General features: G+C 35.1%; 1 long non-coding RNA gene across 1 annotated transcript; it reads left to right on the top strand.

Annotated features, from left to right (window-relative positions):
- Positions 1-10,012: 10,012 nt before the first annotated feature.
- Positions 10,013-22,195, top strand: LOC112670860 (uncharacterized). Its single transcript, XR_003143251.3, has 5 exons — positions 10,013-10,139; positions 12,217-12,247; positions 13,357-13,504; positions 17,557-17,618; positions 22,138-22,195. It is a non-coding gene; the product is annotated as an uncharacterized LOC112670860 (long non-coding RNA).
- The last annotated feature ends 1,133 nt before the right edge of the window (positions 22,196-23,328 follow it).

Here is a 23,328-nt window from a genome sequence, read left to right as displayed (position 1 = left end):
CCCCACTCATATTCCCAATATCATATATTCCAAGATCACCAAAGTAATGAAGTTATGCCAAATACTAATATGACTTTCTTGATCTTTAGCAATGGATTAACCTCTCCGTACCCCAAAGAATCATGACAGGAGGGGAACCAAGGCCTCCATCATAGTCTGAGGAAGAAAGAGGCTATAGAAATGCATAGACCAAGTGTCCCTCTGTATCTCTCATAGCTTTTCCTCAAGTGTGAACTTTTCATCATTAAAACCACTCCTATGCATGAATTGACAGTAGGGACCATAATCAAGAAGAAAGTAAACAAGACTGAACTTTTGTACTTGTTTTTAGACTCTAAACCAAAGATCTTGTGGCCCTTGGTAAGTCAAGTCATATACACATGAAGCTGATATTCAACCAGATACTGCCATTCCAGTTATTAATATGTTCAATGACATCATGAGTTTGATAAACAGGTGCTACAGGAACTATTTACCATCAGTCCCAGCCTACTCTTTTTTCCCCTAGATCTCCCAGACACCACTAGAGTCAGCATCCATTTGATTCCTCAGTACCTATGGCATATCAATCATTAATACTCTGAATCCATTCCAACAGTGTTTACCAATACATACACGTGGGAAAATGAATTTAATACAGCTCTCATGAGTATGGACTTTACTCTTTTTAAAAAAAATTTTTTAAAGACTTTATTTATTTATTCATGAAAGACACAGAGAGAGAGAGAGAGAGAGAGAGAGAGAGAGAGGCAGAGACATAGACAGAGGGAGAAGCAGGCTCCATGCAAGGAGCCTGATGTGGGACTCGATCTTAGGACTCCAGGATCACACCCTGGGCCGAAGGCAGGCGCTAAATCACTGAGCCACCCAGGGATTCCCTGGACTTTTCTATTTACTGTGCTGCTTAACAATAAAGGGAAACATCAGATGGACTCTGTTCTCTCCAACTGTTTGTAAATATTTTACTTAAATAAACAAATGTGAATGTACCTGAAAACTGTACATGTAACATACAAATGTCAATGATGTGGAAGAGAAAACAAAAACTGCCTTCCAAGTAGGAAATAAATTTTTAATTTAAGGTCATTGAATCTCTTGGCTCATAATATCTTTATCAAGCTAAAAAACTTTTGAAACATCTGGTAAGGTACATAACTAAAATATATTTAAAGTAAGATTTAAAGTGTAAGCTATAAGCTCAATTTTAAGGACTAGACTCAAAGCTGATCTGTGAAATTCTCATTCATATCCTATTAGAATCATGCTGCTTTGAAAATCCTTGGGAGTCAATTAGTTTTATCATTTATTAGGGAAAGAAATAGCAAGCTAGGCAGTTAATAAGTGTTTCTAATCAATTTGAGGAAAAAAAGGTTGTTGATACATATATTAAGATGTTCTTTTTTGCAATGGCAATGTGAATATGAAAATCTTAACATCACAGGTTCTTCTCCAGATACTTCATGCCACAATTTCACTGTGTATCTTTCTGCCTCCATGCGCAAGTTCCTCTGCCTTGCTCAGTTGCTTGCTCTGCTTTCCCTTGATTGCAGTGACACCTAATGTCAGAACCAGAGAATTTCTTCGGCTCAGCCCCGTGGAGTTTCCCAACTAATGGGGCCGTTCTGATTATAGCCTCACCTGCGCAGCAGAGTTCACTAAAATAATTTCTTGGACCATGAAAAACAGGAGTAAAACAGTTAAATTTGTTTAAAATAGAAATGAAATTAGTACTTGAAACCCTCTGAATCATAATTTTTCCAAACTGGCTGTTTCTTGAGAGAAGTCTCCCCTTTAAAAATTACACATTTTTAGAAAATACCTAATACACCACATCCATCCATCCTTTTGATAAAGAATTTTCTTACTTAGTTTTGGTATTTAGTGAGCTCATTTGAATAATAGAGTAATAAATAGGAACTAGTATCAGGAATTCATCAAACATTATTATCTTTTAAAGATTTTATTTATTTATTCATAAGAAACACAGAGAAAGGGACAGAGACATAAGCAGGGGAAAGCGGGCTGTCTGTGGGGAGCCTTATGTGGGCCTGGATCCCAAGACCCCAGGATCACAACCTGAATCAAGGGCAGACACTAAACTACTGAGCCACCCAGGCATCCCTCAAACATTGTTTTTATATGCATTTATCTCTCTTCCAAAAAAAAAAAAAAAAAAAGAGAGAGAGAGAGAGAGAGAGGAACTTGAACTTCACACTCTCTATCTCACCTCCATTAACTGTAAGAGAGCCTGGTTCAGAGTAGAACATGCCTGGGAAGGTAAAGTTCACTTTTTGTCATTTTCCAGGTCCTTGCTTATTTAATATTCACAACAGGTTTGTAAGATGGACATTATCACCATTTCTATTTATATTAATGACTTGCCTTGGTCAAAGGGGCTATTAATGAGATATTTGAACCCTGACATCCAGCGCTTAGAGCAGGACAATGGGAGGGTGAGTGCAGAGGGCAAATGGGCCCATGATCATTGTTTCTCAAGTGACTCCTATAGGTAGTAAGTTGTCATGACAATTGTTAAGGCAATGATGAAAATGTTTAGATGAAGTATGATGAACACATGACTAAAAGCACTGTAAAGAATCCCATTGTGAAGAATAATGGTAAAAAAAAAAAAGAAAGAAAACTCCTTGTTCATGTTTTTCCTTTCCCTTACAATCAGCACTGGAGACTCAGGTCTCCAAACTGACCCATTATGGGCCCACTCTTCAGATGTTAGAACCTGCCTATTCCTTTTCCCTAGGGCCTCTACTCTTAAGCACTGTGTATGATATCTCCCATAGGGGAGAAAACACAAAACCTGGGTTCGAAAATCTAAGGTTGAGCCACTTACTTTGAGGTTGGCCAGGTCACTGAACCCACTTAGGCTCCATTTAAAGCACGGTCAATGACAAGTTTCAAGCCAAGATAGCAAGTGGAGTCCACATTCTTCCAAACTCTCCTCTGAGTATTACAGGGGGAAGGAAATTATACCTTTTGGCAACTACAGATAGGTGTAGTTAGCAAAACCAAAAATTCAAGTATAGGCAAGATCAGAATGAGAGAAGGACTGATATGCCCATAATCTAATAAATATCACGGTGTGCCTTCAGGAGCGAAAATGAAAGGAACCCTTATCCAGCAGGTTTGCACTGGGTCCTGATAATAAGGCTTAGTTATGGTATGGTTGGTGGGAGTATATCTAAATTCTGTTGGAGTTTCCAGGAAGTACTATAAAACTTGAAGTCTTCATAGAGTGAGGAGCCACAAAAACAGCCACAGTATGAATCTGGAAAAGATGCTGGCTTAAGAAACTTAGGTCAATCTGAAGGTTTAATATCTGGCTCGATATACCTCTACAGAAGCATCTTACCTCATGTATATGAAAGCAAGATCTATAGTCCTAAAGAGAGAACAATTTCAAAACAGTAAAGAGATTTATAATTGAAAGGTAATACAGCTAACATATTTTTTTTTACTGTAGGAAACACTGAATGATAAATTCAATACTACAAAATCACATCAGAAGACAAATGAGAAATTCTCCTAGTAAAAAGCTAAAGAGATAAAAAATTTTAAAGGACAAATAGATAATAGTGTCAGAAATCCAATAAATATAAAACAAGTTTTCAAAAAAGAAAGAGTTTAAGAGGAAGAAAATCAATAACCAACTACATAGTACACACACACATACACACACACACACACACAACTTTCTAGGAAATGAATACAACCTTGGGTATTTACATTAAACAAATTCTTAGCCTTTTAGGCAAAATTAAAAAGTAGAAATTTATGCTTGATAACATCTTGACTAAGTATGTTTTTATCAAAAGAGTCAGATTTATCTCATCTTTCTTCTACACTAAACAGTTAGATGATACTGCATGCTAACAAGTACAAGTGGATTTTACTGAACCAAGAATAATTCAACATCCAAGCAATCTCTCATTTCCATGAGAGAAACATAAAGACAATTTAGATTTATACAGATTGAGGAATATAACACAAGTACTGTTCCTGTTTAGTCTCCAGACTCACTGCTTAATTCCCTCCTCCTCCTGGTTCTCTGACTATTTGGTTCTGATTTCTTCTTCCCACTTGATCTGCTCTTAATCCATTTGAAAACTCATTTTGGACCCATCTGCAGACCAGCCCAGGGCTACCTCCCCAAATGGATCTGAAGAAACAGAGTGACCAATGTCAGTCCCTGTTCTCTATAAGAGAGAAAATGCTCTACCTTTTCAAGGCATAGGACCATTTTTATGGATAAAAGTAAAGTACAACAGCTATATTCACAATTCTATATAATCTTAAGTAGCCCACAGGGCAAGTACCAAGGAATAAATCTCATTGATATCCAAACTGGGAAAAAACTAGTTGTTTATCAAATGTTTAGCTGTAGTGTCCTAAAGGTTTAGAAACTTGAGATGCTTAAGGAAAAAAAAGGGATATTATTTTGCATTGGGAAATGTAATCATTCTTAATGTGACAAGAATCTGTAGGTTGCAGATGCTGAACATGAACAGCTTAGAAAAACACGATGCTTTTAAAATGTTTGGTATAAAATAACACTGTTCAGTAACAAATGCTGGAGATATCTATTCCTTGAAACCGAAGAATCTTTTTTGTTCCAGAAAACACTATTTTTAAAGTAAGTGTTTACCTCTACAGGATTTAGAAAATAAAGATGGATAAACGTTTTATGTAGGGTACTCTTTCTCTTTCATTTAGTGTATAGCTGCATAAATACATTCCTGATATAGTACAATATTCAATATTATTAAATGAAAAGGGGAAGTTCAGAAGTATTTTTTAAGTTCAGAAGTATTGATAGAATGGCATAATTTGTGTTAATTTAAAAAATTTAATAGGTTTATATAGAAAATCTTAAAGTCTGCACAAAAAAACTACTAGAGCTTCTCCCTCTGCCTATGTCTCTGCCTCTCTCTCTCTCTCTCTCTCTCTGTGACTACCATAAATAAATAAAAAATATTAAAAAAAAAAACTACTAGAGCTTATAAGTGAATTCAGTAATGTTGCAGAATACAAAATCAATATACAGAAATCCACTGCAGTTCTATACACTAATAATAAAGCAACATAAAGATAAATTAAGAACAATCCCTTTTATAATTATAACAAAAATAATAAAATACCTGGAAGGATGCCTGGGTGGCTCAGCAGTTGAGCATCTTCTTTCAGCTCAGGGCATGATCCTGGAGTCCTGGGATCGAGTCCCATATCAAGCTCCCTGCATGGAGCCTACTTCTCCCTCTGCCTATGTCTCTGCCTCTGTCTGTGTGTATCTCTCATGAATTAATAAATAAAATATTTTTAAAATAAATAAAATAAAATATTTGGAATAAGTTTAACTAAGGAGGTGAATGACCTGTATTATAAAATGCCATAAAACGGTGATGAAAGAAATTGAGGATGACACAAGCAAATGGAAGGGTATTCCATGCTCATGGATTAGATGAACAAATATTATTAAAATGTCCATACTTCCCAAAGAAATCTGCAGATTTAATGCAATCCCTACCAAAATACCAACAGCACTTCTCACAGAACTAGAACCATCCTAAAATTTGTGTGGAACCACAAAAGACACCAAATAGCCAAAAAAATCTTGGAGAAGAACTAAACTGGAGCCATCACAATCTCATATTTCAAAGCTATAGTAACCTAAATGGTATTTTACTGGCACAAAAATAGACAAATAGATCAATGGAAGAAAATAGAGTCCAGAAATAAACCTACAATTATGTGGTCAATTAATCTTCGACAAAGAAGGAAAGAATATGCAATAAGAAAAAAAAAAGTCTCTTCAATAAATAGTGTTGCAACATACAAAAGAATAAAACTAGACCATATTCTTACACCATACACAAAATAAACTCAAAATGGATTAAGGACCTAAATGTGAGAGCTGAAGCTATCAAAATCCTAGAAGAAAGCACAGCAGTAAATTCTCTGACATCAATCATGGCAACTTATTTCTAGATATGTCTACTGAGACAAGAGAAACAAAAGCAACAAGTATTGGGACTACATCAAAATAAAAAAACTTCTGCACAGCAAAGGAAACAATCAACAGAACTAGAAAGCAACCTACGGAATGGAAGAAAATATTTGCAATGACATATCTGACAAAGGGTTAGTATCTGATGTATATGAAGAATTTATTCAATTCAACACCAAAACCCCCAAATAATCCAATTAAAAATGGGCAGAAGACATGAACAGACATTTGTCCAAAGAAGACATTCACATGGCCAACAGACACATGAAAAGAAGCACAATGCCATTCATCACAGGGAAATGCAAATCAACACCACAATGAGATAATGACAGACGAATGGATAAAGATCTTGGTTGTGTGTATATGTGTGCATGTGTGTGTGTTTGTGTATAAAGATACATATACACACAATGGAATGTTACTCAGCCATAAGAAAGAAATCTTGTCTTTTGCAACAACATGGATTAATTTAAAGGGTATATGTGCTACGTGAGATAAGTCAGAGAAAAACATACTATATGATTTCACTTACATGTAGAATTTAAGAAACAAAACAAATGAATGAGGAAAAAAAAAGAGACTAAATAATAGACTGCAGAGAACAGACTGATGGTTACCAGAGGGGAGGTGGGTAAGGTGATGGGTGAAATTGGTGATAGGGATTAAAGAGCACATTTATTATGATGAGCACTGAGTGACATATAGAATTATAATAACTATATTGTACATCGATACTAATTTAACAGTGTATGTTAACTCTATTGGAATTAAAACTTAAAAACTAAAAACAAACAAATGTAATGGGTAGATGTATACAGAGATGGCTGGATGGATGGATGGATGGATGGATGGATGATGGATGGATGGATGATAGATGGATAGGGACATGCTTGAATATAGAGAAAATATTTCTGGAAGAAGGACCAAGAAGTTAGTAATAACTATTGCCTCTACAAAAGAGACCCATACACTGGAAGATAGGTAGGAGGCAGACCTATACTCCACTGCTGACCTTTCATACTATTTATTTTTTCTCAGTGCGAGACTGACAAATTGAAACAGTCAGATAGATGCATGCATACAAATACATATACACACCCTAAATGGATAAGTAATCCTAACCCTAAATTCAATTTATGATTTATGTGACCAATTAATCATATAAAAATATGGTCACCGCCCTTGAAGGCATCAACCCTAAATGAGATTGTCTTGATTTACTAAAAATCTTTATTTAACTGGATTATATTTTGTTTCCAAATAGAATGAAATAGAAAGAATCTATAATTTTGTAGCTTGAAAATTTAATGAAACATTTTAAATGATTATAAAAAGAAACAAGTTATTTTGCATGTTTCATCGTATAAAATTTTCTGTAGAAGAAGTGACTCTAAACAAAGACTAAAATATTTGAGATAACTTCTCAATAAGATTAAAAATGACTTTAAGATTAAAAAGATTACCCTTCGCTGAAACAAAATTTCTTGAATTTACCAGATAACCAGGCACCTACAGTAGGGGTATTTTCTTAATTAAAAATAGTAGAGTCTGTAGAGAAATGCCAATTAAAGCTGATGAAAATTCCAAATATATTAACCACAAGGAAAACTTTGAAGATAATTGCAGGCATTTTTATAAGAAAAAAAAATATCACATTGAAAAATAAATTCTGATAATACCAGAAAAAAATTTCAGAAAAATACCAGACACCTGGGAGAAAAGACAAGTATAGTTAAGAAACATGAACATTGAGGCACTTGACTGCATCAGTCAATGGAGTATGCAGTTCCATCTCAGGGTTGTGAGTTCAAGCCCCACATTGAGTGTGGAGTCTAATAATAATTAAAAAATTAATGTTAGTATATACAAAGGATAATTTTTAAATTGTGGTATAATGTACATGAATATTTTTGAGAGAATTTTACTTTTGGGAATAATCATTAATTGAACGATTTCTGATATGTTATATAATACAATTTGGGCTGACAAACATATTTTAAGTTATTATTTTAAATCATACAATTCCAATGGCTTTATCACCTCCTTTTACTCTCCAAGTTGTCCTTGTTTAGAGAACATATTATATGGTCCCACTAGTAGATGAGAACCACTAGTTCTCTGAGCTTAATTAGCTCAGATAACATGGGACCTGACTTCACTACCCCTTAGGATGGATACTTAACTTCCTCTTTTTTATTGTCACTTCAGTATCTCTTAAGATAGAGAATATGTGAGGAGTTTAACAGGGATGTCAGAATATTTTGAGGTTTCTCATAAACCACCAACTGTCAAGAACAGATGAAACATTGCCCACTCTCTGTAAGAAGAAAATTTAGGGATCCCTACCCAGTTGTTTGCTTTGTAAACATTGGATTTAAAATTAAAATTGTAAGTCAAATTTCTTCATCTTCAACATGAAGGATTCGATTAGAATAGCATGTTCCAAGAAAGATTCCCTTTGAGAATCCCATAAAGGTAGAAAGCACTATTGAAGAAATACATTAACTAGTGGATTAGTAAAAAATAATAATAATAATAATGCAACCTGGCTACAAGGAGGTTTCTCTTAGGACCACAAAGAAGGCTCAATTAGGAAAATAATAAATTTATCATGTAAAATGAGAAAACTCACATTCATCCTTTTTTTTGAAGGTATATATTTTACATTCATCCTTCTAAGGAGAAAACCAACATTCTTTAAGAGATGCAGTATCAGAAAAATGTTTACCTTACCATTGTAAATCAAATCAGCCCTATGTCTAAAGTTAAAATACTGGAAGCACACTGTCTTTAAAGTTAAAAGCAAGATAAACATCCCCCCCCACCACCACCAACTCTTTAGCAGTGTCTTTGTTACTATATTGAACAATTGGACAGAGAGAAACAAGAAGGGAGGGATGAAGGGAAGGAGAAAAACTCATGGAATAACATCCTAGATGAGGCATCATCCAGCTTTTTCTGTAAAAGGCCATAGAGAAAATATTTCATGTTTTGCAAGTTGTCCAGTCCCTGTCAGTATCCAGCTTTGCTGTTGGAATGCAGAAGTAGCCATAGACAATATGTAAGGAAATGGACATCACCGCACTCCATCCAGTGATCTCTATTTGTGGACACTGATATTTGAATTTCATGTAAGTTTTACATGTTACAAAATATATTTTTTCCTAACCATTTAAAAATGTGAAAATTTTTCTCGTTCCTGGGCCGTACAAAAAAGGGGTGGGTCAGATGTGATGAACTTGTCCTGCACTTTAACAGTAATAAACTCAAGAAAGTAGAACTTGGTTAAGGGTGTGTTTTGGGGGTGGGAAGGAGAGACAAAGGCACTACTGGTGAACTGGTGAATGAGGAAGAGAATTTTTATTTTGACACAATACTATACTTTAAAAATGTTTTGCCATAATCATGAATCGTAAAAGTTTTAAAAATCTGTTAGATAAATATCAACAAACTTATCCAACTGCCTGTTTTTCTACTTTTGCATAATAAAGGGTTCTACCAAGACTGTCAACAGTAATCAACTTGTAAAAGTATTAAATTTTAAAACAGCATTTTTATTTCTCTTTTTCTTTCTCTCAGGAAAAAAAAAAAAAAAAAAAGACCTGCTCTCTTTAGCTGTTAATTCTATTCCTGTAAACAGAGTAACTCTGAGGAATTTCTACGTGCTTTCTATCTAATCTGCAGTCCTCACTGAACTTCCAACAAGAACAAGAACAATGGTGTACACACAGTTCCTACATTCATACCAGTTTCTACCACCCCCCCCCCCCTTTTGTGTGTGTGTTGAACTCTAGCCAAACACTAAATTACTTTGGGAAGTAAGGTAGAAGAGAAAAAAAGCCCAAAGATGGCATTTGGCCTCAATTTTATAAGCATATTCAATCTTAATTTAGACAAAGAGAAAAAAAGTTTTTTAGCGTGAGAATCCTGAGAACTGGAAAGAAGTGTGTTTTTCAGACAAGTCTGTCTTTGTAAGTTTGCAGGTGACTGTACTCCTGTTTCGATGCAGGTGGGGCTGTTGATCAAGTGAGTATGTGTATGTGTGTGTCTATAAATCCACACCCATTTTTAACCAGAAATATCCAGACTATACTTCCAGCAAGAACATTTGCTAGTTCAGGTAAGCAAGCAAAATTTCCAGATCATTTAATCTTCAGTCAATTTCAGCTGCATTTCAATGATCAATTTGTCACTATTCCCAAGAGCCGTCTTCAGTAAGGAGTGGGTGAAATTAAGTGAAATTATATTATTCTTCTTTTAATGAACTGGATTTCCTCTGCTAGCTTCATACTTTTATTCTCTACTTATATTAAAAATAGTAAAATAAACTGACATTCACTAAAAGTGATCTCTTTAAAAGTTATGGTACAAGTAACAGCTGTTCCTGTTTTTTAATTGTCTTATTTTAAAATAGAGATTTTTAAAAAAAATCTAAGTAAATGAGTTATGTTAAAATACTTCTGAAAAGTAAAATACTGATGGCAGAAAATGCTAACTAGCTAATGTCTGTAACACCTAGTTGTAGACATTGGTTTATTTGCCTCCTGAATATGCGGTAAGCTCATCCAGGGCTATAACCCTGTTATATTCATCTGTGTCCTCCAAGTAGCTTAACTCATACATTTGTATTTAAGGACTCTTAGCAGTTACCATTCTATTTTACCAACAAAATATTGTTCATTCAAAAATATTAACATAAGTTGATTTGCTTAGCCATAGAGTATATTTGATATCTTTTTAAAAATGCATCAGTAAAATGGAAAACCAATACTGTGATTTTAAGTAGAACAGTGTTTCACAATACTATAACCTAACTTCGAATTTGAAAAATGATTGGTTCCCACTCAACTCTAAATTTGGCAGTTTTAAGATATGAAAATGGTGAAGTTTTATTTTCTCTCTTTTGATACATATTTCACCTACTTAGCTCTGATACTACCAGAGAGAACCTTTTCTAATGCTTCCTCCAAATTTTTTTTTTCTTTTAGATTTTTATTTATTTCGTCAGGAGAGACAGAGAGAGGCAGAGACAGAGGCAGAGGGAGAAGCAGGCTCCACTGCAAGGAGCCGGACGTGGGACTCGATCCCTGGTCTCCAGGATCACACCCTGGGCTGAAGGCAGAGCTAAATCGCTGAGCCACCCGGGCTGCCCCAAACTTTTTTTTAATTTAAATTCAATTAATTAACATACAGTGTATTATTAGTTTCAGAGGTAGAGTTTAGTGATTCATCAGTTGCATATAACACCCAGTGCTCATTCCATCAAGGACCCTCATTAATACTCAATTACCTCATTCCCTGACCCACCTCCCCTCCAACAAACTTCAGTTTGTTTCCTATAGTTAAGAAAGTCTTATGGTTTGTCTCCCTGTCTGATTTCATCTTATTTTCCCCTCCCTTTACCTATGATCGTGTTTCATTTCTTAAATTCCACATGTGAGTGAAATCATATGATAATCTTTCTCTGAATGACTTTTTTTGCTTAGCATAGTACCCTCTGGCTCCATCCACATCATTGCAAATGGTGACACTTCACTTTGATGGCTGAGTAATATTCCATTGTGTGTGTGTGTGTGTGTGTGTGTGTGTGTGTATACCACATCTTCTTTATCCATTCATCTGTTGATGGACATCTGGGCTCTTCCCATAGTTTGGCTATTGTGGACATTGTAGCTATCAACATTGGGGTGCAGGTGCTCCTTTGGATTGCTGTGTTTGTAACCTATGGGTAAATACCTATAGTGCAATTGCTGGATCATAGGATAGCTTTATTTTCAATTTTTTTCTTCTATTTCCAACTTTTTGAGGAACCTCCATACTGTTTATCAGAGTGGCTGTACCAGCTTGCATTGCCACCGCAGTGTAAGAGGAAAACTAACTTTTTTTTAACTCTTCTTTGCATACAAAACTTCTAGAAGAATCTTAAGACCATTTGGACCTTTTTTCCCCAAGAGGATGAAAAGGAGCACATAAAATTTTACATATAATTTTAGGGCTTTTTGAGCTTCCTGTAGCTCTATCATAGACCATCTATAAGCTCACTGGATGCAGGAAAGATTCTGCCTTAGATGGTTGCTTCCCTTTCTTCACTGCAACTTTAAACTGACAAAGAGCCTGCCCCCTCCCCACATTGGACTTTGTGCTCCATATTCATCGGTCCTTACTATTTACTAAAATCTACCTTTTCTTTGTTTCAGTCTTTAAGGTACAAGATGACCAGTCCATAAGGTAAAGATAACATTCTGAAATATTTTATGATACTGGTTATAGAAACTGGTTATAGAAATTAAGATCCTTATCAGGCACCATGGTTAATGTTTACCTGAGTCTTCCAATGTTGGGTGACAAATTTAAAAATGGGTCCACTGCAGGGGCACCCAGCTAGCTCAGTCAGAGGAGTGTGTGACTCTTGATCTCAGGCTTGAGTTCAAGCCCCATGTTGGGTATATAGATTACTTAAATAAATAAAACTAAAAAAAAAAAAGGTTCCACTGCAGATTAGGGAAGGAAGTAATTTAATTAGAGTCACCCAGAGTGGCAAGCATATTTAATCTGGATTGGTTCTAAAGGAATACACTGTTGGCAAGGGGAAGATACCAGAGTGAAAGGGATGACTTTTTTGTAATTTAAATTCAATTTGCCAACATATAGTATAACACCCAGTGTTCATCCCATCAAGTGCCCTCCTCAGTGCGAAAGGGATGATTTTAAAGAAGGGCAGGGTTCTAAATTGAATAGCAAAAGGCTGAGTAACTGATGGAAGGATGAGAAAGGTAAGTGACTACAAAGCAACTCAAGAACAAGAATCCTCCCCATTATTTTCCCTCTGAATTTTATTTTAAGCAATGTTTGTTCATGCCTAATCTGATTATCTTGGTATAGGTTTAAAATGTGGTCTTAATTTATTAGATCAAAAGCAATCAAAAGGGAAAGAGTACTTTTGCATGCCAAAAGTCACCTTTGCATTGCACTTAACAGTTGCAAGGCCTTTTATAAGCATGGCCTTATTTGAGTTCCACTGTCTTGCCATGAGCACTAACATCCAGCCACAAGTAAACTTTTTGGTGCCCTGGTCCACTTCTTTTTCAAGTTCATTGTACTACTCCCAGGAAGCCCAGAATGTGGCTTTTCACCAAGTTGACTTTAATTGCATTGATTGTATCTTTTAAATATTTTTGAAATAAAATGTGAATTAAAGCTCTAAGTTGTTGTACCAGGTCAATGAACATAAGCAGAGCAATCTGTCAGCATAGATTTGGTCTGACTTTTTGTCAGTATCTTTCAATAACAGTCTGAAATCATCTATTGGATTCTGAAAAATATTTTCTACTATCTAGCTTCCTGTGAGGAATTTCCAAGAAGCCACGATGTTACATACAGTCAGTTTTGGTCCTCTGTCTCTCCTTTATCAGAGTTCTTTCCAACTTTGCCATTGTGATCAACGAAAACAGAGAATTCCCCAGACACTCTCAAGAGGTACTAGAGGTACTAAAATTTCATTTTATTTCTAAATTATGTCATCTAGATTGTTTTAAAATATCTAGTCTCTTATCCACAGTCTGGTTAAAAAGAAAACTCAGTTAACTGGAATAATTTACTATGTACCACCTTCAAATGGGAGAAAAAAAGGTCAGAAAAGATCAGATGTTTTTAAAATATGAACCAAAACAATTGAAAAACAGTAACAATTTGTATGATCTTTTATAGAAATAGTAAAGAATTGATTTGGTTGCCTATAAATTTGTTAACCAGAATCACGGAAAATGATTGATAGATCATAATGATATTCTAAAAACAACTAAAATCTGTGAAAATCTGCTCTGATCCCCTGATCTGTATTTATTAAGGCCACAAAATACTGTAAGATGACTTTATAAAAGGATCTGCAGAAAACTATACTTTATCCAACCTTCTAAGAATTTCAGCTACTCAAGTATTTGTTTTATTGACTCCAGTAAACAGAAGCAGTGATTTTAGACCTCCTAATCTAATTTTGTCATTGGCTACATGTTTAGAAAACATTTCTATTTTGTACTTACTGTTTTACATTGACCTAAGAAACAAATACATTATCTTCTTCTGTAAAGATATATTTTACAAAAGAGAATTATCAAAATTGATTTCTATATCTCCGTTAAACAGAAATGGTAATAGAATCCTTTCTTTCTACAGAACCAATTAAAAACTAGCAGTATGACCACAAACACTTGACCACTAGTTGGAGTGGTAACATCAATGGACAAGAGCATAATTTCAAATTCTAAAATACTGACTTTCCAAGTTCATTCATTCCTTACCAGATGTATTAAGCACCTGTCAATTATCCATCAATGTTCAGCCAAGTTAATTCTACTTCCATTTAACAATCACAGAAACTGTCTATTCAAAAAAGCAATACACTTTTGCAAAATAAATTCAAAGAGAGAAATACTTTCCTAAGTATAATTTATCAGGCATCTTTCTTTATAAACACAAGAGTCATAAAACAATGAGTTCAGTAACCTTAAAAAAACCAAAGACTAAATGATTTGCTACCCTTAAAGACTCTCCAGCACTGAGTTAAACAGCATGCTATAACACAAGGCACCAACATTCTGTGTATTCACTTTCAAACGTCCATCAACACTTTTTGGTGATCTTTATGAAAAATGTATACAAATTTTGCTATAAATTTTAAACAACTTAATGAGTCTGTTATTTCAGTTAAGAAATTAGGATTTTAAAAAAGATTTTATTTATTTTTTCATGAGAGAGGCAGAGACTTAGGCAGAGGGACAAACAGGCTCCCTGCAGGGAGACCAATGTGGGACTTCATCCCAGGAATCTGGGATCATGACCTGAGCCTTAGGCAGGTGCTCAACCATTGAGCAACCCAGGTGCCCCAAGAAACTAAGACTTTAATGGAGAAAATGACTGACGTCAGATGGAAACTCCACTAGGAATTGCTTTACATTTGGTTAAGACTTTTGTCATCTAGCAGCACATTGGAAACAATTAAGAAAATGAAGCCCAGAATCAATGAGGATTAAAAGTAAGGGTGAAAAGGAAGTCTGAGTGTGGTGTACAGAATAGCAAATGGAGATCTGCAGAGGACAGCACCAAACAGGTAAGTATGTTAGGAAGGAAAGGGAAAATTAATTGGAAAAAGATAATAGTTTAAGAAAAAATAATGATACCCTCCCCATCCTAACTTCAGAAAATCAGAAGAACTACCCAGCACCCAGCGCAATGCCCAGCATAAAGTAGGTACTCAAAAAATACATATTGGAGAATGAATAAAATCTCAGAAGACAGATAAGCATAACCAGAGCTGGAGACAGAATTATAGTAAAGAACAGAGACTCTGCAACACTTTCAGTTATTATGAGATAAAGTGTATAAAAAATAATATGGCATGGCTTTGCTGCATGAAGGCTAGAATGAAGAGCAGGGATTATATTGTTTTACATTGGTATACCCAGTGCTAAATGAATAAGGCACGTGGCAGATGTTCCTTTAATGTTTGTGGAAGTAAGTTGAATAGGAGTAGAGAATAAAAATTCTTCCCACTGCTGAAGTTCCAGCAATGAGTAATATTTGCAACAGAAGAAGGAAAGTTAAGTAGAAGCACAGTCTCAGTGGCTGTTTCTAGAATATTCTGTTTTTAACATTATTTATTTATTCATGAGAGACACAGAGAGATAGAGAGAGGCAGAGACACAGGCAGAGGGAGAAACAGGCTCCCTGCAGGGACCCCGACGTGGGACTCAATTCTGGATCCCAGGTTCAGTCCCTTAGCCAAAAGCAGATGCTCAACCCCTGAGCCACCCAGGCGTCCCTAAGGCAAAATATGATATGAAGTTACTACATATGCTCAAACAAAGTTGTAAAAAAAATCTTCTGGGATTATTACAGATATGAAGGATTTCTGCTGAGGTAGGGTACTAAACTAAAACAACTTCCAACGTTAAGATTTTAAAATCAGGTAATAACAAACCAGCTGTATGGCTGCTAAGAGTGTAAAATAGTGCAGCCACTTAGAAAAATGGTCTGGTAGTTTCTCCAAAAAGTCAGTATGGAGTTGCCATTTGACTCAGCAATTCCCTTCTAGGTATATGCAAGGGAAATGAAAACATAGGTTCACACAAAACTTGCACACAAATTTTCATAGCAGCATTATTCATAAGCTCCAAAAAAGCAAAAATACCAAACGCCCATCGACTGATGAATGGATAAATAAAATGTGATATACCCACATAATGGTACAGTATTTGACCATATGAAGGAATGAAGTCTTAATATAAGCCACAATACAGATGAACCTTGAAAATATTCTATTAACTGAAACTGTCCTATCAAAGAAGACCACATCTGATGAGATGCCATTTATATGAAATACCCAGAAAAAGAAAATTAATAGAGACAGAAAGTTGATTAAGTGTTTCTTAGGGTTGGGGGAGATGGGGAGATCAGGAAGTGGCAGCTAAAGAGTTTGAGGTGATGCAAATGTTCTAAAATTGATGGTAATGCTGCTTGCACAGCTCTGTGAATATACACCAAAAGCACACACACACTTTCAGTGGATGAACTGTATTGATGTGTGACTATTTTAATAAAATCGTTGCCAAAAAAACAAGGAAACAAAAGCAAACAAATAAGCAAAAATCATGCAATCATGTATGCCTTGCTTCATAATTCTGCTTCATAATTCCTGGCCATCTTTAAACCAGCATATCAAAACCAGAAACCATAGTCTGACAAAAATTGAAATATACAGTTTGGGTCCAAACTAGTCTGCAACTATTTCTATTTTCAAATTAATTCAGTATTTTTCATCTATACACTCAAACATTTCCTGAAAATACTCTGCAGTATTTCTGAATGTTTTGTGCATTCTTCTCAATGATTTTTATTCTTCGATCTCTAATACATACTCTCAACAACTTGTTTTACTTTTATAAAGGCTAGTACGATATTCAACTCATTATGTTCTTTTTCCCTCTCCTCCATGCTTTTGAATGCTTCTGAAACACTTTTGTTTTACTGTGTCTCTCAACCATGAAATCATCGCACTAGATTTTTTTTCCATGTCAGAACTCAAAGCAAAATTAGGAATTCTTTTCGTTATGTATTCTGATTTGAAAGGGTTGGCATCTCCTGGCACTCAAGTTACAAGGGCACTGTACAGTACAGTATAAATTATCCATGATATATTTACAAAATATGCAAAGATTAACTGTTATTTCCTCTGTACATTTTGAAAGTCAGACCTCTGCACTGTCTAAAGATGCTCTTTTCATCACCACTAATCATAACAGCACTGATTGAACACCTACATGGGCCTTGAGATTTGAACTAGTCACAAAACCTCAGCACTATCATTTGAAGAACACCACCTCTTCATATCTAGTAGTTATGCACCCTCTATACCATATGTCAGACAACTGCTTGGTAGCTTAATTAACTATGTGTAGATAGATACCTGCTTATCACAATGTCCATTCCAGAGCTTTTTTGTGGTGCTGGGTTAATGCATTCATTTCTCTATTCTTTTTTAGGATGGGGAGATGACATCACTTGGGTAAAGACTTGTGAAGAAGATCTTTCATATTCTAAACAGGTAAAACACCTCTCAGTTATTTTTGGTAGATGATATAGATAGCTTCTCATACTACCAGCTAAAAACTAGCCTGTAAACTTTTAAAAGGGTATGAGTATTTGTTCTGCTATTGCCTTCTATACAAATATCAATCATTACATTGTACATCTTAAAGTAATATGTCAACTACATCTCAGTAAAAGCTTGCTTGGTAATTAAGAAATCAATATGTATATAGAGGTGTTGTTCACAAAAAAATTATAATGACAACTGTTAGGCCAAACAGCATGCAATAGCAGATCACTACAGCAAGTTTAGTTAACATCAGCCAAGCAAGCATCTGAATATAAGTTGCATAACAAAACAGTATCACTTTATTAGGTATTATGCAAGCTTAAACTGAATGTAGTAAGATTTAAGAATAACAAATCTAGTAATTAAAATATTATTTATATGGAGACAAATCATAGAAGTATCTCCTATCTCCTGAAAGGTTGAAAAGGCATTTAACAGAATGCAAACTCCATTTTTAAATTTAAAAATAAACACTTTTATATTAATTTTTAATTTATCCTAACAAAGAAATATCTGCCTCAGCAAAAATGCCAACATCATGCTTACTGAAAACGAATTAAAATACCCTAGCAAAGTCTGGATAAGACAAGGATGTCTACAATCACCACAACCACTAACATTGTTCTGGAGACACTGACCAATGCAATTAGATGAGAAAATTTAGAAGTACAAAACTTGGAAAGGAGAAAGTGAAAATATCTTCACTTACAGATGATGACTATACAATATATGTAAAAATTCAAAATCAGCTCCAAGTATTCAGAAGAATAAAGATTCAGTTAAATTAGATAAGACCAAATTAATACATAGAAATCAAAAGCATTTGAAAAAATAAAACAATAGTATTTATATGGAGAAAAAAGTTGAAAAAAACTTATACAATATTCCATTTAAAGTAGCAATAAAAAAATAAATAAATAAAAAATAAAGTAGCAATAAAAAGATAAAATATCCAAGATTAATCTGACAGGAAATCACAAAATCTATATGAACCTAAATGTACTACTGAGGAAAAAAATTTAAACCTAAGATAAGATATACCATGTTCTTGAATGGGAGGACTCAACATTGTAAAAATGCCAATTCTCTGTACACTTGAAAAATTTTAAGACAACCACAATAAATTGGTACAAGAATTAAGAAAAATAATAATCTCAAAATTGAAATGGAAAAACAGTCATAGTTAGGAACTTCGTAAAGAATTCAGTGGGGACTGTCCCTTAATCAAGATGAAACATTTTTTACAATTCTATCAAAATAATATGTTACTGGGATCCCTGGGTGGCGCAGCGGTTTGGCGCCTGCCTTTGGCCCAGGGCGCGATCCTGGAGACCGAGGATCGAATCCCACATCGGGCTCCCGGTGCATGGAGCCTGCTTCTCCCTCTGCCTATGTCTCTGCCAATCTCTCTCTCTCTCTCTCTGTGACTATCATAAATAAATAAAAGTTAAAAAAAAATTAAAAAAAATAATAATATGTTACTGATAAATGAATTGAACAAAATGGTACATATAGAAACAAAACTAATACTAAAGAAATTTTTTACACAATAAAGTAGCATCCAAAGTTAGGAATAGGAGAGAGTTAGTATGTAAAATAATTATTGTTAGAAGGTGGTAGCCTTCGGGGGAAAATAGATATATTCAGATCATTTTATATGAAAACAAGTTACAAAGATTAATTATAAATGTTAAACCAATAAGGTATTAGAAGATATTATTGCAAAAAAAATTTTTTTAATGCTTGAAGTAGAGAAGGATTGATATTAGGGTAAGACATGAGGGGCACCTTTGATGAACCTTTGATGCAAGTACACTTGCCTTGCCTTACCCCTACTTTGGATTTGAGTATGGTCAAAAGAAGAAAGAAAAGCCTAAGGAAAGGAATAATACATTTTGATTACATTAATTTCTGCATAATCAGAATTATAAACTAAAGAAAAAAAGACAAAAACCTAAACAAGACTACAGCACATATCATAATCATGAATTTCTCTAGAAAACGTACTCATAAAAATTAATAAAAAAAGGTTAACAAGTCAATAGGAAAAAAGGTGACCAAAAGATACAAAAGGAGGGGTGCTTGGGTGACTCTGTCAGTTGAGCATCTACTTTCTTGGTTTCAGCTGAGATCATGAACTCAGGGTGGTGAGATAAAGCCCCATGTGTCAGGCTCTGTGCTCAGTGCTGGAGTGTGCTTGAGATTCTCTCTCTATTTCTCTCTCACCTTCTTCCTCCCCTGATGTCCTTCCCCCCACTCATGCACCCTCTGTCTTAAAAAAAAAAAAAAAAAAGATACAAAAGGAAAAGAAATTAAGTAATCTAAACATGAGTAACATTGACTGTTTTTTACAGCTTTATTGAGATAAAACTGACATAATAACGTTATGCAGTTTTAGGTGTGCTCATCTTCACCCTTCAGCCATTCCCATTACCCCCTGGAAACGACCAATAAACTATTTCCATGAGTTAATATTTTGTGAGTTTTTTGAGATTTCACATATAAGTGACATCATATAGTATTTATCTTCCTGACATCACTTAGCATAATATATTCAAGGTTCTTCCATTTTGTCATAAGTGCATCAACAGAAACAGGTTTTTCCACATCATGGCTATTATAAATAATGCTGCACTGAACATGGGAGTGCAGATATCTCTTTGAGATCCTGACTTCATTTCCGTCAAATATATTCCCAGAAGTAGAATTACTGAATCATGCAGTCACTGTTTTTTATAAGTAAGTAAGACTACATTAACTTCCTTCTTTTCACCTATTGGATCCAAGAGTTAACAGTTTGATGAGTTTTAGGGAGCACAGAGAAAATATCTCTCACATTACCAGAGAGAACATAAGTTGATATAGCCTCTATGGAAAGCATGGATACCAAAATTATAAATGTAGGGGCACCTTGACCCAGAAATTCTATTTCTGAATTTTTTTTTTACAAATATATATTTTTACAAATATACTCACCCATGTTCAAAATCATATATATAAATAACATCACGTTCCTTGAAGCCATATTTGTAAAGGTTTGGAAACAATCTAAACACAAAAGATTGGAACCAATTTAAATATTTCTATTTTCAAAGAACTAAAGAACACAGATATAATGTAGAATTATAGAAGCACAAAATAATTATATCCAACACATACCATTATGTTAAAAAAGCAAAATGCAAATACGTGTCTATAGTATGCTAGTATTCATATTTTTAAGAAAGGAATATACAGGGGATCCCTGGGTGGCTCAGCTATTTAGCGCCTGCCTTTGGCCCAGGGCGCGATCCTGGAGTCCCAGGATCGAGTCCCACGTTGGGCTCCTGGCATGGAGCCTGCTTCTCCCTCCTCCTGTGTCTCTGCCTCTCTCTTTCTCTCTCTATCATAAATAAATAAATAAATATTTAAAAAAAAGAAATGAATATACATACATATGCATTAAACATATACAATTTCTATCAATTATATTCATATTAATATACTTACTCCATTTTGTGACTTGACAACCTCTGGGAGGAAACATAAGAGATGTTAACACTTCTTACCTCTGGAAAGCAGGAATGGGAAGAATTTTTACCTTTTTCACTTTTGAATTTTAACCTATCTGAATTTGTAACCTATTTTTAATGTAGACTTTTAAAGATAATTCACCAAATGATGCTGACAAGCAGCTAGACTTGTCAGGCTCTAGTTTTAGAGACTCTGAGAAGTTCAGACCAAAATCTTTTACTGATTCTCATAATCTCCTGGGCTATTCCATGAGATTTTAGATGAGTGACCACCTGGTTTTATCTAGTCTGAGAGTGAATGGTTTTATATTTTAAAAATTCTTTTAGGGGATCGCTGGGTGGCTTAGCGGTTTAGCACCTGCCTTCAGCCCGGGGCATGATCCAGGGGACCCAGGATCAAGTCCCACATCCGGCTCCTAGCAGGGAGCCTGCTTCTCCCTCTGCCTGTGTCTCTGCCTCTCTCTGTGTCTCTAACATACAGGCTGTCTACCTCACAAAAATGCAACTGATCAGCATTATCAGATCAGATAAATAACAACTGAGGTCGAAACTCAAACACGTTTTGTGGCACCTAGTTGAAAAAAACTAGGTGTTTTGTTGATTTTTCTACGTTTTTTAAAATTTAATTTCAACTAATTAACGTATAGTCTATTATTAGTTTCCAAGGTAGAATTTAGTGATTCATCAGTCTTATATAACACCCAGTGCTCATTGCATCACTTGCCCTCCTTAATGTCCATCACCCAGTATTCCGGTATACTTTTGGTACAGTCCCCAGACTGTACTGACAGAGTTACGGCAACTAAAATGAGAATGTAGGTTACATCATCATGAATTCACATTATAAAAACCAATTTTGCTTATATATTGGCCTAACATTTGCTTAGAATAAGAGGGGAGAATGATTTTATAAACATTTTAAATATTGTATCAGTAACTTTTTTTTTTGGCAGATCCTTCTTAACAGTCAGAGCTGATATAAGTGGAAGATACTCTAATAGACTCACCAGCATGTAAGTATTCACAAATTGTCTTGAACAGTGGTAGGAGCTTTGTTTGACTGTTAGTAGGTCAGTGATGCCCTACATCTACCTAGTCCCACACACAGCGCTATTCACAAATGAGAATCACCAGAGTCAGTGGTGGAGGTAGTGTTTAAAAATGAAACACACAGCTCCTATCACAATAAGAATTTCTGGGGCACCTCAAAATCTTTTGTTGTTGTTGTTGTTGTTGTTGTTTTTAACAGAGATGTCAAATACTTTTTATGATCTCTAAATCTGGGACCACCAAGAATAGACTACATGTTAGAATTAAACTTTAAGGGAGCCAGTCCATTCTTGTGATATTAAAGATCACATGTAATTTCCTCAAACTGATAATAATTAAAACTTTTTATCTTCTTGTAATGTTTATACGCAAGAAGATACAGTCTGTCTTTGGACTTGAATTTTTATAACATTCAGTATCGAGTATATGCAATCTGATCACTATACTTGTCAGATGCATCAATAATCATAGAAAATGATCTATTAGACAGACACTCCCTCAAAAATCTCTCTGATTTAATTGTTTAACATAAAGACAATTCATTATCAGCTCTGAATGGTCTAATCCCTAAATTTATGTGTATACCATTGGCAGACCGTTCTTTAATGTTGTGGATAAATCCTGATGTTTTCATAGTATTAATTTAAAGGGGCCAATTTCAGGACACCTGGGTGGCTCAAGTGGTTAACATCTGCCTTTGGCTCAGGTCATGATCCCAGGGTCCTGGGATCTAGCCCCTCATTGAGACTGGCATCAAGCTCCCTGCTCAGCTCAGCAGGAGCCTGCTTCTCCCTCTCGCCTGTTTGTGTTACCTCTCTCTCTCAAATAAATAAACCTTTAAAAAAAAAAGGGTTTTATTTATTTATTCATGAGAGACACAGACTGAGAGAGAGAGAGGCAGGAACATAGGCAGAGGGAGAAGCAGGCTCCATGCAGGGAGCCCGATGCAGGACTCAATCCCAGCTTACCAATCACGACCTGAGCCGAAGGCAGGCGCCCAACCTCTGAGCCACCAGGTGTCCCTAAATAAAATCTTTTAAAAAATAAATAAATAAATCACGGGGCCAATTTCAGATGCAAGGTTAATAGATCAT

The sequence above is a fragment of the Canis lupus genome, chromosome 14, assembly GCF_003254725.2.
Source record: "Canis lupus dingo isolate Sandy chromosome 14, ASM325472v2, whole genome shotgun sequence".
Classification (NCBI taxonomy): Eukaryota; Metazoa; Chordata; class Mammalia; order Carnivora; family Canidae; genus Canis; species Canis lupus.
Note: the sequence above shows the minus strand (reverse complement) of the source record. Positions and strands in the feature narration are given on the sequence as shown.